Source organism: Symphalangus syndactylus, chromosome 1 (genome assembly GCF_028878055.3).
Source record: "Symphalangus syndactylus isolate Jambi chromosome 1, NHGRI_mSymSyn1-v2.1_pri, whole genome shotgun sequence".
NCBI lineage: Eukaryota > Metazoa > Chordata > Mammalia > Primates > Hylobatidae > Symphalangus > Symphalangus syndactylus.
The window spans coordinates 83792049-83810900 of NC_072423.2; the positions used below are offsets into that span (position 1 = coordinate 83792049).

General features: G+C 34.9%; 1 pseudogene; it reads left to right on the plus strand.

The window, feature by feature from the left end:
• Nucleotides 1–2153: 2153 nt before the first annotated feature.
• On the plus strand, nucleotides 2154–6477 carry LOC129488463 (olfactory receptor 4A5-like; annotated as a pseudogene).
• Nucleotides 6478–18852: the final 12375 nt, after the last annotated feature.

Consider the following 18852-nt stretch of genomic DNA (forward strand, 5'->3'; position numbering starts at 1 on the left):
TTCTGGGTTTTCTTTTTTCTTCTCTTTCTTTCTTTGTTTTTTTCTTGTTTTCTTTGTTTTTTCTTTCTTTCATTTTTGTTTTGTTTACTAGGATCTGGGCTGTTTTTTGGCTACCCCAAGAAGCCTCTTGACTCTCCTCAGGGACCCACAGGAGGCTGTGATTCCATTATTTCCTTATGAAAAAAATATTTCTGAAGAAAATTTTTTGAAAAATATTTGCCTTAATTATCACATTATTATTAATGTTACCTGTTGATATTAACTTATTTATTATAATTATTCTGTTTTCATATTTAACCCTTTTTTCTTTCATTTTTACCATACAGCTCTACCTCTGATGAGGGGTCCAACTTTTCTACTATAATTCTGCCTGATCTTGTCAAGATATGTTTCATCAAGATAAAATCACTACTCATGCATAATTAGATAGTTCCTAAGACACACAATTGTGTTGTGTTCCCCAAAAGCCTTTCCTGAATTATAGGTATCTTTTTGTTTTTTCCCTAGACTATGTCTATAAATCTTCTCAAATTGACAGATATTCCGATGATGAGTTCTGATCCAATGTTCAGAGTGAAGCATTCAGGAACACGAGTAATAGATATCATTTATGAGCCTTTATGAGGTGCCAGCCAGTGTTCTAGGCACTTTACTTTGTTGTAATAAAACAACCCTAAGAGGTCTTAAATCACAGTGAGGCATAAAGAGTTTTGGTAAGTGGCCCAAAGTCACACAGTAAGTGGTGAAGCTGGGGTTATAGCAGAGGCGTGTGGCTCCAATGTCCACGTTATTCATCACATGCTACGCTTTCTCTCCATGGATGTCTTGAATCTTAAATAGACACATATTGAGTGAAAAATTTGTAGTCATTATTTACTCACACTAATCATGACACATCCAGCACTGACTACCATTATTCATGTAACAGTCATGAGCTTGGAAATTGCTATTTAATTATAAATATATGAAAAATGAAAAATGTCAGCAGAATAAAATAAGGGAGAGGTGCACTAATAGTTTAATAGATGGTTGACTATAAAGGATTCCCAGTTTATCTACATTAATCACACCATTTTTCAGTAAGAAAACACAAACAGATTTTTAAATGCATTCAGAAAATGACTGAAATTCATCTGTCTTATATTGAGTTTGGAATTTCTCTTCTAGTATGCTTTTTTTTGGAATCTGGACAATAAGGTTCTATTTTTGAGTGCTCTAAGTATTTAAATAGTGTTATAAATAAAACAAGGTTCCCTGTTCTGTGCCTCTTTGTGCAGTGTCTATTTTCTCCTCTCTCACTATCTTGTTCACCCCAAGAATTCAGAAAAAAAAAATACTCACTGCTAATGAGGCAGTTGATGATAATCATGATTTAATTCACTCAAGTTCAAAATTAGTTGCTGAAAATCAGGATATTGTTGTAAGTGTGATAAAAAATTATGAAACAGGCAAGGATATGATCTAGAGACTTATAGCTCCTTATAAGGTGAACAGATGGTTAGACTAAGTAATTGCTGCAGGGTAATATTTTACTATTTATACAGGTTAATGTCTATTCTTTTGACGTTTAATGAGATATTCATAAAAACTGAACATCCTTCGAGGCATGAAGGCCCAATGTCTAATAGTGGAATTCCATAGTCCTGAGTGATATATTTTAGAGGATGTTGTTTTTGATGCTGCACCAATCATAAAGTAAAAATACCACAAAACTACAAATACAAAGGACTGAATCTATGCCAATTTACTTATTTAGAGTTTATTACCACCATGATAAAGTAAGTTTCTCGAGACCAAAAATCTGTTGCCTATTCACCATAGCTAACAGTCATGCCAAGAAATACATTTTAAATAAAGAGTTATGAAAGATATGAATGGCTGTTGGGCCTTTAACTCTTCTTCCGTACAGAATATTCACTAAAACTTAGAGTCTGAAGCTGTCACCTGCAGGCTAAAATTAAATCTTTGAGGAGATGAGGAACTCAATAGAGACTTACACAATGTTGATCATGTGTGTAAATAACTATTGAGCATACAATGATGAAGTTGTGTTCTGTGACATCATGTATGTATTCATGCTCCTGTTCACTATTTCATTACAGGTCCTGCCCTCCTGAGCTCTCAACTCTGATATAAGCCTTAAAGAAGAGTAAATGAGACCGAGTAACAATGTTACAGAATTTGTCCTCCTGGGCCTCACTCAGGATCCTGATGTGCAAAAAGCATTATTTGTAATGTTTTTACTCACATACATTGTGACTATGGTGAGCAACCTGCTCATTGTGGTGACCATTATTGCCACCCCCTCCTTGGGCTCCCCAATGTCCTTCTTCCTTGCCTGCCTGTCATTTATCGATGCTGTATATTCCAATTCCTTTTCCCCTATGTTGATGATAGACTTACTCTGTGATAAAAAGACTGTTTCCTTCCCGGCTTGCATGGGCCAGCTATTTATAAACCACCTATTTGGTGGTATTGATGTCTTTCTTTTGGTGGGTATGGCCTGTGATCACTGTGTGGACATCTGTAAGCCACTGTACTGTTTGACCATCATGAATTGGCAGGTTTGCATCCTCCTGTTCATGGTGGCCATGACTGGAGGTTTTTGCATTCTGGCTTTCAAATTGTTGCTGTGTACAGTCTCCCTTTCTGTGGCCCCAATGCCATTGACCACTTTGCAACATGTACCCATTATTGGAACTGGCATGCACTGACACTTACTTTATAGGCCTCACTGTGATTGCCAGTGGTGGAGCAGTCTGTACGGTCATCTTCATCCTTCTACTAATCTCCTATGGAGTCATCCTAAACTCCCTTAAAACTTATAGTCAGGAAGGGAGGCATAAAGCCCTGTCTACCTGCAGCTCCAACATTACTGTCGTGTCCCCTTTTTTGATCCCTGTATTTTCATCTATGTTAGACCTGATTCAAATTTTCCAATTGATAAATTCATGACTGTGTTTTATACAATTATCACACCCACGTTGAATCCATTAATATACACACTGAGAAATTTAGAGATGAGAATTGCTGTGAAAAAACTCTGGTGTAAAAACTTAACTATAGTAAGAATAAGGGTGTTGTGGCTGGGTGTGGTGGCTCACACCTGCAATCCTAGTACTTTGGGAGGCCGAAGCAGGTGGATCATGAGGGCAGGAGTTTGAGACCACCCTCTCCAATATGGTGAAACACCATCTCCACTAAAAAATACAAAAATTAGCTGGGCGCGGTGGCACGTGCCTGTAGTCCCAGCTACTCACGAGGCTAGGGAGTAGAGTCAGTTGAACCCAGGAGGTGGAGGTTGCAGTGAGCCGAGATCGTGCCACGGCACTCTAGCCTGGGTGACAGACTGAGACACCGTCTCAAGAAAAACAAAATGGATACGGGTGTTCCTCTTCTTTTAGTAGAGGTATATGTAGACAACATATTTGCTGTGATACTGTTAGACATCTAAGGACAATTCAGGTATACTAGGTTGGGAAAGCAGGATTTAGAATCTCCCTTCTCAAAGAGATGTCATCTCATCATGGCATCTGTTTGAATGTTCAAGATCTCAAATTCTATATCTAGACTGAGTGTGGATGGGTTCCATGGGTACAGTTTCTATTGTGCACTTTTTAAATTATGGTTTTTCTGAATTTACAGATCTATTGAGACAGGGAATTTCTTCCACATGCCCAGCACACAATGGAGAAAGAGAGGTCTAGGCAATTAAAATAGGTACTTCTGTTCACAAGGAAAGGCAATGGTGCTTTCTTCAGTGTGATTTACTTGAAGACTTTGTAGAATATATAAGCACCATACTCACAAATATCTTTGAAACTGGAAATGTATTATTGTGTTCATACCACTGAGCAACAGGAGTGGAAACCTCTGTGAAAGGTTCCTTTTGTTCTGAAAGTTATGCTTATGAATATGATATGCTTCCCAGAGCCGCCTCCTAAAATATGTTTCTATACATACTATTTCCATTTTATTAAGATATTTTGTTACACTATGCCCTTGATGACATTAGGTTGTGTCTCTCAGAAATCCCAATAACTTCTGAGTAGTTGCCTTTCCAATGGGCTTCCTCTGGACACTCTATCAGGAATTATTGAATCCCAAATCCCAATAATCATCACAGGGTGGCAGGAGTAGGTTTCTGCTAGCGTCTTCAGTCTGCATATATATAAAATCCTAAAAATGACTATGCATTAAGGTTCTTGGTTCTAACGGCACTGCATGAGTAACTGCCTATTATGAGACTTCCAGAGCCCTTGTCATTTATTTCTTACCACTGTATGTTGCAGATCTGGTGGTATAATTGCTAAGGTTTGTGAAATGTCTCTGATGGTCACGAATTATGCTGTTCCCAGAATCTTGCATGATTAATCTATGCTCTGTTTGCTGACTAGACTGATCAATCACATTTGAATACTAATATTTACTGTAGTCTCCATACTTTTCCACATTGCTTCTTCTGAGGAAGAAAATACTACAATATTATCATAGTAATGAATTAACTCATTTCAGTTATGTTCATGTCTAAGTTCCATTTCACCAAATTATGGCATTATTCTAAGAATATATCTTTGGGGAAAATGGAAACCATATGTTGCATTTCTGTCCACAAAAGCAAACTTTTCTGGATATTCCTTTAATCCTAAAAGTTGATCTGGAAGCCCAAAGATATAAGATTTGTAATTAAAATTTTGAAAGACTAATGAATCATTCTGAATAAGACAGATTACAATTTTATAACAAAATAATACGTTGCTGTTCGAAATATAAAGATAAGTAAATAAAAGTACTTGTAAATTAAAACCATTCCATAAATGCATTTAAAATGCAGCTGTTTCAGTTAGCATGTTTTTGATTCAAATGACAGAACACTGAATTCAAACTTTTTTGAAATATAACAATATTGATTGGTTAGCATAATTGCACTTTTCAATATTGTGAAAATATTCAAGGTGAGTTGATAAAATGGACCAATTATGTTTTTAAAGAATACTTTTCTTTGTTTATTTTGTCCTATGAGTCACAATATTGGATTAAACCTGGCTCTCCTATCACAAGAAGGGTGGCTATATGTATTGATTTAGAGAGCGCTCTTCTCACAGCTGTGGCAGAGGTAATTGAGCTGATTGTGGTGTGGAATGGAGATGTTATAACACAGTGTTTGCAAAAAATAATACTTTTTTTTTTCCAGTTGACTTATCTTACCATTTCCTTTTCCAATAGTGATAATAAATGAGAAAGTGCAGGAGTCCTTTCCTGAATGGATATAATGAACAAGGATGAGACATTTTGAGGATGAAAGTCTGGACTATCCCATTCAATAAGTTATGAGATCTGCAGAGATGCTAGCAGAATGTGAAACAGGAAAAAATTGATAAGGAAGAAGTTGGTAAATAGCAGTTGCATCTCTGAGATCAGCGGCAGTGGCAAGAGACATAGTTTGTCATTGAACCTTTCTCTTCTAGTTCCCCTCAAGTAAGAGAATCCTAAAAGAGCTGTTCTGATAATCTATAAGAATATATAAATTCAAGTGACATTAAGGGCTATATTGTGATCTATATGAAGAGGCACTGCCCTGCCCTTCATTTAGGAAAGAAGGATTTATTTTTCCAGCTGTTGGGTGTGCTGTTAGTAGACAGCATTCAAATGACTGCCCCTTCAGTGTCTTTAGACCTTGCAGAAAGCCACCTCAGTAAAGGTCTCATGCCCTTTCTCAGAGCAGTCCCTCTTTGCATCCAGGTTAATATTTAGGTTCAGTAAACTTATAGCGCAAGCAGGAAATATGGTCCTTTTGTAGAAGAAAATAATTAATTTTGTTAAAAATTACGAATCTAGGCCGGGCGCGGTGGCTCACGCTTGTAATCCTAGCACTTTGGGAGGCCGAGGCGGGCGGATCACAAGGTCAGGAGATCGAGACCACGGTGAAACCCCGTCTCTACTAAAACTACAAAAAATTAGCCGGGCGTGGTGGCAGGCGCCTGTAGTCCCAGCTACCCGGAGAGGCTGAGGCAGGAGAATGGCGTGAACCCGGGAGGCGGAGCTTGCAGTGAGCCGAGATTGTGCCACTGCACTCCAGCCTGGGCGACAGAGTGAGACTCCGTCTCAAAAAAAAAAAAAAAAAAAAAATTACGAATCTAGATAATTAAAATGACAATAATCATAGGAACATGTGGAATTGGATCTTGTGTATATTGAAATGGAGAAGGACATTGATTAGGCTGCATAGGGAAGGTTTATCAGTGTTAAGATAATCTGCCATTGATATATGTGGCACAGGGTTTATGTTGACTAAAATTACTGAGCACATACTGTGTGTCAAACATATAGAAGAAAGCATTCCAAGTGTTTAGGGTGGTATGTTTACGTGTCACCATGACTCACCCTTGAGGAGGCCATTCCGATGTTCCATCTAGACAACAGCTTCTAGGTGATGGGAAATTTGCTGATAGCACTGAATTCTCTGGTGGTGAGTGATTTGCTGTGCTTTATTCATTAGAAAAGATATCCCCTGGTCAGAAATGACAATGATTATGATAGCATGGCAATGGATCCTTTCCCATGAATAATAAATAAGACTAAAGTACTGGGACAATCATATAACCAGAATATATAATATAATGCCCAGGTGCTGTCTCCACCACATTGAGATTTGCAATGAAGTAAGCTGGCAGAAGGATGTTGGCTGGTTTCCCTAGCTATTTGTGCCACATTAGGGAGTCAATGATGGACATTGCTGATGGCATTTTGGACCTTGAGCACTGACAGTGGCTAGAGCAGCCATGGTGAAAGGCAGATTTTATTCTTTGAGCCCTTGTAAAGTGTTCGTCTCTGCCACAGTGACTACAAAGGTGACTAGAAAAAAAAAAAAAAAGCCTGACTGACATCCAAAATATAGTTCATGTTGCTGACCAGATTTCTGCAAGCCTCCTCTGCAGCAGATTTTCTTTGACAGGCATTTAAGTGGAAACTAACCGTTGCATTTGTGCTGAGTCTGGGATATCCATACCACTCCAGCTGCTTTGTAATCTTTTTTCCATTTTTAAATTTCAATTTCCTCAATATCTTATCAAATCCGTTAGCCACGTTTCTGAATCTTTGTGGACCCATAACTCAGGCCATTTCTCTTTCCACATGAAATGGAAAACCTAACATAATCCTCAAAATGCTGCTCACCGGGATGCTTCTCCTTCACTTCATTGCTTCAGTACCACCTTCCAGGGAGAGTACTGTGCAGCATTTGTCCAGTTTCACCTGCTTTTGCCGTACCAAGCAGATCGGTAACGTCTTTTGTTGTTTTCTTTCAAGCATAGTTTGTTTTGTTGATTTTAGTGTTACTGAGGTATACTTCACAAATATTTTATGTACTTAAAGTGTACAACATGATGTTTGATATAATGTATACATTGTGAAGTGATTACCACTATGTAGCTAGTTAAGGTATCCATTACCTCACATAGTTACCTTTATTTGTGATAAGAGAATTTAAGGTATATTCTCTTAGCAAATTTCATGTATCCAATATGTATTACTAATTATGATCAACACGCTGTACCTGAGCTCTTCAGAATTTATTCATACTGCATAACTGAAACTTTGTACCCTTTGGCCAGCACCTCATTTTCTTCAGGCCCAGTCCCTGGCAACCACCATTCTAGTCTCTGTCTTTCACGAGTTTGACTTTTTTTGGATTGCACACATAAGTGAATCATGTGGCATTTATGTCTCAGTAGAAAAAAGAATTATTGTGCAGTATTGTTGGAAATGTAAATTGCTGTGGCCATTATAGGAAACTCTATGGAGGTTGCTCATAGAGTTATAAATATCATCTAGCAATATGACTTCTTGTAATATATATAAAGGAAATGAAATTAATATCTTGAATGCCTGCACTTCCATGTGTAGTGGAGTATTATTCATAGTAGTCAAAATATGAAAACAAAAGCTCATCAAAGATTAATTGGTAAAGACAATACATATCCAATGTGGAATGATATATATGTATCTATATGCCTAATATGATATTATTAATTATAGTCCATTCTGTACCTTAGATTACTAGAATGTATTCATTCTGCATAGCTCAAAATTTGTGTCATATATGTAATACAATATTATGCAATAAATATATATATAACTCAACATTATTCAACCTTAAAAAAGAGGAAGATCCTGCCATTTTTGGCAATGTCTATGGACCTGGAGGACTTTAATAACTTCATTATTTTCTTTCACTTTTAATTAATGAATAATAATATTATGTATGCATTGGTTACCATGTGATGTTTTGAGATCACTTGCAGTAATATTGATGAACCTGGAGCGCATTTTGCTACGTGAAATGAGTTCCTGAATGAACATTTAGTGTGTTAGTTTTACAGTCTTTATTATTTTCTAATTAATACAACTAAGATTTTGGCTGACTTTTAGGAGCTTTGGTAGGTTGTATTTTTATAAACATTAAGTTCAAAAAAATTTCTAATTTCCATTGTAATTTATTTTACCAAAAGCTTGTTAAAAAGTGATTTATTTAATTTTCAAATATGTAGAAATTTCTGGATGATTTTATTTTTTATTTTTTCATAAGTTATTGGGTTGTAGGTGGTACGTGAGTAGTTTCTTTGTGAGATTTTTGTACACTATCCACACAACCATATTGGTTATATTTTATCCCTTGCCTTCCTCCCACTCTTCGCCCCAAGTCCTCAAAGTCCATTGTATTATTCTCATGCCTTTGCATCCTGATAGCTTAGTTCTCACATATCAGTGAGAACGTAGAATGTTTGGTTTTCCATTCCTGAGTTACTTCACTTAGAATAATAGTCTCCAGTCGCATCCAGGCCAACTCAAATGCTGCTAATTCATTCCTTTTTATGGCTGAGTAGTATTTCATCATATATATATATATATAAATTAATATAAATTATCTATCTTTCATCTACCTACATACCCATCATTTATCTAATCTACACACACACACATATACATACATAAAATATGATATTATTAACTACAGACCTTATGCTGTACCTTACATCACCAGTAGTTCTACATCCAACATAAATAAAAATTTGTATTATTTGCCTTTTGTGTTTGTATATATAATGCAATAATATTTCATAATAGAATATTATTCAACCCCTCAAAAGAACATTCTGTCATTTTTGACAACATGAATTAACCTAGAGGTCTTGATAACCTCTTTGTTTTATTTTGTTTTTAATTGACAAACAGTAATTGTATGTATTTGTGGGGTACACTGTGAGGTTTTTATGTCATATTGACACAAACATAACTAGAGGACATTATGCTAAGCGAAATGATATCTTAAATAGATATTTAATGCTCTGATTTTCAGTCTTTATTATTTTCTAGCAAATACAAGTAATATTTTAGCTGAGTCTTACAAGCTTTGCTATGTTGTGTTTTAATTATCATTAGGTTTGAAGTATTTTCTAATTTATGTGATTTATTTTTACTAATGGATAATTTGGAACTGGATTGTTTAATTTTGAGATATACAGAAAATGTCTGGCTAATTTAGGTTTTTATTTTCTAGCTGAATTTCTTGATGTTCAGTTACATATTTTATTATCATAATCTTTTGAAATCCATTGATAATTACTTTATGAACCAGCATATGATTGGTTTTGGAAAATGTTTCATATGCACTTCAAAATAGTGTGTATTTTGCAGCTGTTGGATGTGATGGACTCTTATGTCAATGGGTCAAATTTATTAATGATTTTGTTTAAACCTTAAATATCTTTATAAATTTTTGTGTTTGTATGTTCTTGCACTTACAGAGAATTTTGCTAAAACCTTCCTGTATTATTGCCAATTTACCTATTTCTTCTTTTAGTCCAATCTATTATTAAAAAATAACTTAAACAAGCCCTACTAAAATAACCTTTATCTTCCATTAGTTTCCTTCATATATTTCCTGGTCAATTCCCACAATATTTGTCCCTTGAAGCCCAAACCCATCTTCTTTTGTTAAGAAGGGTATACAAACTCCGTTCTGGCCAGGTGCAGTGGCTAACACCTGTAATCCCAGCACTTTGGGAGGCTGAGGCGGGTGGATTACAAAAATTAGTGGGGCATGGTGGCACATGCCTGTAGTCCCATCTACTCAGGAGATGGAGACAGGAGAATCACTTGAACCTGGGCGTCAGAGGCTGCAGTGAGCTGAGATTATGCCACTGCACTCCAGCCTGAGCGACAGAGTGAAACTCTATCTCAAAAAAAAAAAAAAAAATTCAAGTTCTGAGCACATCTTTGAGTTTTCACATCATCTCTGTGAAGCTTCCATGCATTTAAAAGTATTAATATCAATAAAAATCATACCTTTTTTCCTGTAAAAAAATAAAATAAAATAACGTAAAAAGTGGTGCTTTTAGGTACACAAAAATTTAAAATTTTGTCTTCATGTTACTAATCTTTTGCCATTACAAAAATCTATTTCTGGCAATATTTCTTTCTTTGGAGTCCAGTGTTGTCTGCTATTAGCATAGAAACAGTGTTCTTTTCGTCAGAGTTTATGAGTTTATTCTATTATTTTATTTTTATCTTTTAATCATGTTATTTAAGATGTTTCTCTTATAAGAGTCTTAACATTGTGCTCTATTTCTTAAATAGGAGAAATTTGCTCATTAAAAAAATTAGTTATATACTAGATTTAAATCTAACATAAATAAAAATGTGTATCTTTTGCCCTTTGTGTTTGTATATATAATGCAATAATATTTCATAATATAGTATTATTGTGTTTTATTCAATACCAATTATATATTGCATTTGGATTTAAATCCAACATATAATTAATTCCCTTGGTTTTGTATTTATTAATGTTACATATGATTAACATTCATTTTATTTATTCCTATGTTTCTTGTTTCAATTAGTTTGCCTTTTTTCTTGCGTTTTCTTTTTTTCTATTTCAAAGCTTTTTTCTTCTTCTCTGAGATCCTGAGATCAGTTTTTTTAGAGCTCTTATTCTATAGTTTGTGGCTGGTTCTAGAATCTCTACGTATGTTTTTAAATCAGAAAACCCTGCATTTTACATTGACTTCTGTGAGATTTTGTATGGATTCTATGTTGACATTAATATTCAGTTAGCACTGAGAAGGTGTATTTCCTTAGTCTTCTAGTTTTCTTTTATTTTTATTATTTTACTTTAAGTTCTAGGGTACATGTGCACAACGTGCAAGTTTGTTACATATGTGTACATGTGCCATGTTGGTTTGCTGCACTCGTTAACTCGTCATTTACATTAGGTATATCTCCTAATGCTATCCCTCCCTGCTCCCCCCACACTCTGGCAGGCCCCAGTGTGTGATGTTCCCCATCCTGTGTCCATGTGTTCTCATTGTTCAATTGCCACCTATGAGTGAGAGCATGCGGGGTTTTCACTGCTTCTTTTAAGAAATTGTCTGTTAGTCATATTATTTTATTTTCTTTCTTTTTTTTTCTTTTTCTTTGAGAGAGAGTCTGGAATCTGTCCTCCAGGCTGGAATGCAGTGGTGCCATCTTGGCTCACTGCAACCTCTGCCTCCAGGTTCAAGCAATTCTTGTGCATCAACCTCCCAAGTAGCTGGGATTACAGGCACCAGCCACCACACTCATCTAATTTTGTATTTTTATTAGAGACAGTATTTCTCCATGTTGACCACGCTGGTCTCAAACTCCTGACCTCAAATGACCCACCTGCCTTGGCCTCCCAATATACTAGGATTACAGGCATGAGGTACTGCACCTGGTCTTATTATTATTTTCTTGAATTCAGTATGTTCTTAAAATTTTTGTCTGTATTTTGCTTTTATTCTGCTGTCCCTTTTCTGTTTATCCTTTTTAAACAAATTATTTTTTAAAATTCATTTTCATGAAACTTTTAATACCTTATAAATTCATAACAATATTTTCAGTAGTTTTAGAGAATTTTCAGCTATAGTTCTTCAAATATTTTGCCTACCTGATTCTTTTTCTCTTCTTTTTCTAAAATTGTAATTGAAAGTATGGCAGAGTTTTACACTGAGTCCTTTATATCTCTTTTATTCTATTTTTTTCATTTGCTTTTTTTGTTCTCTAATTTGGTCTGCATATTTTCTCCTAGTATTTCTTGCAATTTACTAATTCTCTAATTTTTTGTCTCTAATTTGCTGTTAAATTCAATCATTGAGTTTTTGATTCGTCATTGTATATTTTAGTTTTCAATTTATTTGGTTCATTTTATTATCTCTTGTGTTTTAATATTTGTACATACTAAGGTTATCTAAAAATGCTTATTTTTCATTATTTGGATCGTCTATGTTTGTTTTCATTGCACTTCCCCTCAATCAGGTCATGTGTTCTATACTTTGTTACTTTTTTTGATTTCCAATCTTGCATGTGGAATGTAAAAGAGGCAATTCAAGAATTTTTTTGGATTTTTTTTAACAGGGAATTTCCTATGTTTCTACTTGAGGGTTGGAATTGGAGAAGTAAAATAATCTCAGATAGTCTTAATTCAATCAAGAAATTAGATGACCCAAGCTGGACTTCAGTTCCTTTCAGGACTGAACCTATGTCTGTGCATTCCTACTCCAAGAGTAAATCCCCTCGTGGTCTCAAATGAAAGCCTTGTTGCTTACAAAGGACTTTTTTCTTTGGTAGACCTTCAATTTTTACATGTTGTCACTTAGGGTAAAGCATCTACAGAAATTTTCCCCCAGCTTTTTAGGCTATCATTTATGGCTTTCAGAATTATTTCATAGTTTTAGAGAAAAGAGACTCCAAATGTGAGGTTCTGCTCTCTAGCTTTCTTTCTCTTTTTTGAGACAGGTCTTGCTATTTTGACCAAGCTGGACTCAAACTCTTGGGCTCCAGGGATTTTCCCACCTCAGTCTTAAAAATAGCTAGGACTACGTAACATGCTGATTGGTTTGGCTATATCCCCGCCCAAAACTCATTTTGAATTGTAATCCTCATAATCCCCATGTGTCCTGGGAGGGACCAGGTCGGAAGTAAGTGAATTGTGGGGGCAGTTTCCCCATGCTGCTCTGATGATCTTGAGTGAGTTCTCATGAGTTCTGATGGTTTTATAAGTGTCTGGCCTTTCCTCTGCTGGCACTCATTCTCTCCCTTCCTGCCCTGTGAAGAGGCATGAATGTTAAGTTACCTGAGGCACCCCCAGCCATGCGGCACTGTGATTCAATTAAACTTCTTTTCTTTATAAATTACCCAGTCTCGAGTATTTCCTTACAGCAATGTGAGAATGGACTAATACATATGCATTTTTCCTTTTATAAAGAAATATACATTGTATCTATATTTAACATTATAATTTGGTAATAGGGACTGCAGAGAATTACGATTGACTATGGGATATTTTTGGCAATTTCTATGTTAGTTGATATTTTTGATGTATTTTTTATTATTGGAGCTAATTAATTCAGATTCTGGGCTGTTGTAGGCATCATCTGATCTAACAAACATTTTTGTGTCATTTAGAAAACTGGAAAGCACTAGTAGTTATTTGAATTCAGCTAGAAGGGGCATAGAGAATTATGGCTTATTTTTATATTATTTCTCCATCTTGGAGTCATAATTTAATCCATAGTATCTTTGATCATATCTGATAGTTATTCATAATTAAAGATATGCTTGTGCATCTTTTACCACTTACCAATAAGAGAGCACTGTGATTGTGGACATCCTCTTCTAATTTTTGAAGTGACACATATTACATTTGGTGTGAATGAATTTAATCCATTTATTACATTAAGTTGAAAATGACAAACTTTTAGTGGAGCACGTTACATGATAAAGACCTTAGCTGGTTCAGATAAGTATTTATGGGACTCTTTCTCTAAGGCTCTTATGACCCAGAAGATTCGATATTTAACTAAACGTATGCTGAGATGAAGGTGTTCAATGAAGCCAATGGTAAGCCAAGCAATGAAAATAGCAGTGGAAACTCTTAAGCACTGCTCCCTTATTGTCAAAAAAAAAAAAAATTATTTATTGTAGAAACAGTTACTGAATTGATACTAGAATAAAATTAAAGGATTGAATTAATGGACTACAGATTATTATAATTATATCTGACATTGATTCAGGCCTTGAACAAAAGCCTGTACTTTAACCTAAAACTGCAGAACTGTGATTACCTACCTTTCAAAGAATCAGAATGTCAACTTTTGTTCTTAGTCTCTGTGCCTCTGAGGCTCAGGGCTCCTAGGGTTGGGCTTTCTAACAGGAAGGTTAAGGCCCTCCTTGCTGTGAAAATGCTTATGGAAGAGAATTTGGGACTGCTTCTCCCTTTATTCTGGCTGAAGTATTACTTGCCTTACCTCAGTATTTCATAATGTGACACTGATAATTCATTATTCAATTTACTTTAGAATTTTTCTTTGCACATGAAAGGCTTTTCACATTACTTGGCATTTAGCTAATCTTCCTTGATGAGACACAAGGCTTTTTCCTCTAGGGATTTTCTGAAAAAAAATGTTTTATTAAAACTTTTTAATAAAAGTTTTCAGAGAGATTACTTCATGTGAATTTATTCTAAATATTTGAAATAACTCATATATAATAACCTTACTGTCTCTTTTATTTAAAACAGTGATGATGTAAAAGTCATAGATTGTGTCTACACATAATTATATTCCTGATGGAATAACCCAAGAAATATCTGAAGAGTTAAATTTCTGCCCAAGGTGGAGTATTCAGTTGGTATCAAGTCCTCTAGGTGTGATGTTTTCTTGTCATATCCTCCATTTCTTATAAAAATTTGTGGAAGTTCTAAATTTACTAGGATGAGGTGGGGGAGATATAGGGACATTTTGATTAGAAAAGATGTGGACTTAGGGGTATGCTATTTGAATGATATTTGAATGACTGAAAGACTGAAGAGTTTGTGTTCTGCCTGTAAGAAAGCTCTCATTGGTTATTTCCATGAAGTTCAATTTCAGCATTGTCCTTGTTAGGTACAAAGTGTAATACCTAAGCAGATGAATGTTATCATAAATCCTTAATCACAGTAAAGTACTTATGGTTGCTTTGCCATAATTGAGATAAGTTTCACATAACAAATTTAAGTGTTGGTAAATTTTTGTTTTACTTGTATCACAAATTAGGGGCTTGTCCAGGTTAATTTCCACTAATTAGGTCAATTTTTGCATAGTTATGAAAAGACAGTGTCTTTGTTTTTCTATGAAGAATTTTTCCAGCAGGTGAGAATATTTAACTACTTTTCTACATTGTTTCAGCATCTTCATATTTTGGTCATCTGCTTTGGATGGTGCCAAGCGTCTCTAATGACTAAGATAATAAGAAGCCTGTGTGTAACTGTGTGTAACTAATGACTAAGATAATGAGAAGCCTGTGTGGAAACTGTAGATTCTAGGCACTGTTTCTATCCATGGATCAGCCATCCATATCCATGTGTTTTAGGATCACATATACATGCCTGAGGTAGCTACATTAACATTTAGTGAAAGAAGCATTGCTTTTCTGGACCACAATGTGAGTATCTGAAACCACTGACAAGAGATATTCATTGAAAATTCACGTGATATGTTGAAATGTGGCTAATATCTTAAATATCATATGATTTTGTTGAAGGAATTATAATTGGGAAAGTTAAGCTAGCAAACATGGAAATTTTTTGGAATATAAAATTTATAGTTGGTTTTAATATATAACCTATATTTTCCTTTTCTCTTTGCCAAATAAGAAGAAAAACATGTTCCATATTACATGTACAATAAACCAATTGACTTATAATCTTCATTTATGGGATGTTATATTTTATATGACTTATTAATAAATGTGTACAATTGCTTTCAGATATATTTCATTAGAGAGTTTAAAATTGCAGATCATTTCAAGTGTGTTAGAGTGTGAAGGAACCAATGCCTGTTATGTTCTAGAAGCATAATGTGGATTTTTCTTATGAATCTAAAAATAATCCTAGCAAACATACTCATAAATATATATGCTCAGGAGCGTACCTAGTCCACTGTCATTTAAATAGATTCATAAAACTGTGACTGTAAAATAAATACTCTAGAGTTTTTTTGTTTTTATGGCATTCTATCTTTTGAAAATGTCATGTTCTTAGGAAACTATGCTAAATCTTTTTTTCTAGAAAAATATTAACTTAGCAGTTTACATTGAAAGCCTAGTAATGCTATCTTTCAGTTTCTAAAGTATTCCATTTTTAATTACTTAAATTCTAGAGGATAGTTTACATACCCTCTCTATTACAAGTAAACATTTAAATTGCCAAAAGAATTATCCATTTGAAATCTAGTTCTGATGATGAAATGGGGAAATGTCACTAAACCTTGCAGTAAGTAAGGTGTGAGAAAATACCAGAATTGGCTATGGACTACAATATTCACTTGTGTTTTCAGCAGGTTTGTTTCTATGCATCTATAGCTTCAACAATGCCAGAAATCTAGAATCAGCTGGAAGTGGTAATATGAGTGAGTTATGTGGAACATTCTTCACAGCTGGCTTCAAGAGACAAATTCTCCCTGCACACGTCCTCTTCCACCGCAGGATTTCTGTAAATGGAATCATGCTGTCTACATTTGAGACTTAGTAATTCTGCAGTTTTCCTCAGCAGTGAGTAATAAGAAAGTTTGGGTTTGTATCTCTACTCGTCCCATTGTTCTCTATAATTTAAGTTTGTCCATAACTGTCAGATCTAGAGACTTTGAGGAATAAATTTTTTTTGAATTTTTTCTTTTTTTAACTAGGATCCTGTCTGTGTTTGTCTATCCCAAAAAACTTCCTGAGTCACCCCAGGAACTCACAGGAGGTAACACTTTCAGTATTTCCTCACTAAAAGAGATCTCTCTGAAGCAGATTTTAAAAGAATACTGGCCTCACTTAGTTATCTCATTAGTCTTCTTATAGTGTGTGAATACTCATTTATTAAATACAGTTTCTCTATTTTCTGAGTTTAGCCTTCTTTTCATTTTCTGAGCTCTCTCTGATGGTGCTTCCAACTTTTTCACTATCCATCTGGTTGCTTCTCATCAAGATAAATTCCATCACAGGTAAAATTACTACTCATATAATTAAATCATCATTTTCTAAGGCATATAATTTTATTGTGTGCCCCTCAAAGCTTTTCCTGAATTATATATATCTTATCCTTTTTTTCTGGACTATGTCTATAAATCTTTTCAAGTTGACAAAGATCTGCATGATTTGTTCTGATCCTATGTTCATAGTGAAGCATTCAGGATCACTAATAATAGGTATCATTTATTGAGCCCTTCCCAGGTGCCAGCCATTATTCTAGGAACTTTACTTCCTTTTAATAAAACAACAACTCTACGAGGTAAGGACAGGGATCCCCATTTTTAAATTGATGAAAGTAAGAGACAGAGAGCTTTAGTAAATGGCCAAGAATTGTAAATGGCCAAAAATCTCATAAAAATAGTGAAGCTGAAGTTGTAGCTGAAACAGTGTGGCGCCAGTGTCCACATTATTCTCCACATGCTACACTTTCTCTCTAAGGATGTCTTGGATCTTACCTAGATAGGTACATACTTGGTGAGAAACTTACAGTCACTACTTACTCACTATAGTCATGAAACCCCATGTCCCACCGACTACCACTTTTCATGTAAGAGTCATGAGCTTTGAAATTTTTATTTAATTATAATTTTTTAAAAAATTAAAAAAATTGTCAGCAGAATACCATAAAGGGGAGGTACACTAATATTTCTGTAGGTAGTTTACTAGAAAGGATTCTGAATTTCTCAAATTTAAACTCATTGTTTTCCAGTGAGCAAACTGAGACAGACTTGTAAATGTATTCAGAAAATGACACAAATCCATGCCCTCTTACTCTGAACTTGCAATTTGTCCTAGAATATGCTTGATTTTGGAATCTGCTAACTAAGATTCTATTTTTGAGTACTCTCAGTATCCAAATAGTGTTATGAATAAAACCATGTCCCACTGTTCTGTACCTCTTTCTACAGTGTCTATTTTCTCCTCTCTCACTACCTTGTCCAGCCCAAGAATTCAGAAAAAAATACTAATGGCATATTTGGTTTTTGGTGATAGTCATGAGTTAGTTCACTTGAGTTCAAATTAATTGCTGAAAATTAGAATATTGTATGTAAGTGTTGTAAAAATTGGGATATAGGCAAGGATAAAATGGAGAGAATCCCAGCTAGACCAAGTAATTGCTATAGGGAACAATGTAATTAATAATATCACAGCAATTTATACAGTTCAGAGTCCTGTCTAATGAAAGACGAATGAAGACTGAACATCCTTCAAGGCATGAGGGAATGAAGCCTAACAGTAGAAGGCCAGTGTACTGAGTGAGATATTTCAGAAGAAGTTATTCTTGGTGCTACACAGATCACATCATAAAGATACCACAAATACAAACACAAAGGACTAAACCTATGTCAAATTTTTTATTTAGAGTTTATTGCCACCACCAGAAGATAAGTTTCCTTAGGCCAAGAACCTGTTGCATATTCATCATAGCTGACTTCTGTGCCAAGAAAAATGTTTTATATAAGAAGTTATAAAATGTATGGATGGTTGTTGGGACTTTAACACTTCTTCTGTAGGGAGTATTCACTGAAATTTAGAAGCCTTTACCTGTGGCTGAAACTAAAATCTTTGAGGAGAAATTGAATTGTCAAGGGAAGATGGGCTTTTTGGGTGAGAAACTCAGTAGAGACTTACTAAATATTTATTGTGTGTGAATCACTATTCAGGATACAACAATGCAGATGTGCAATGGATGTAATCATATTCCTGTTCACAATTTCGTTACAGGTCCTGTTCTCCTGAGCTCTCACGTCTGATACAAGCCTGATAGAAGATTAA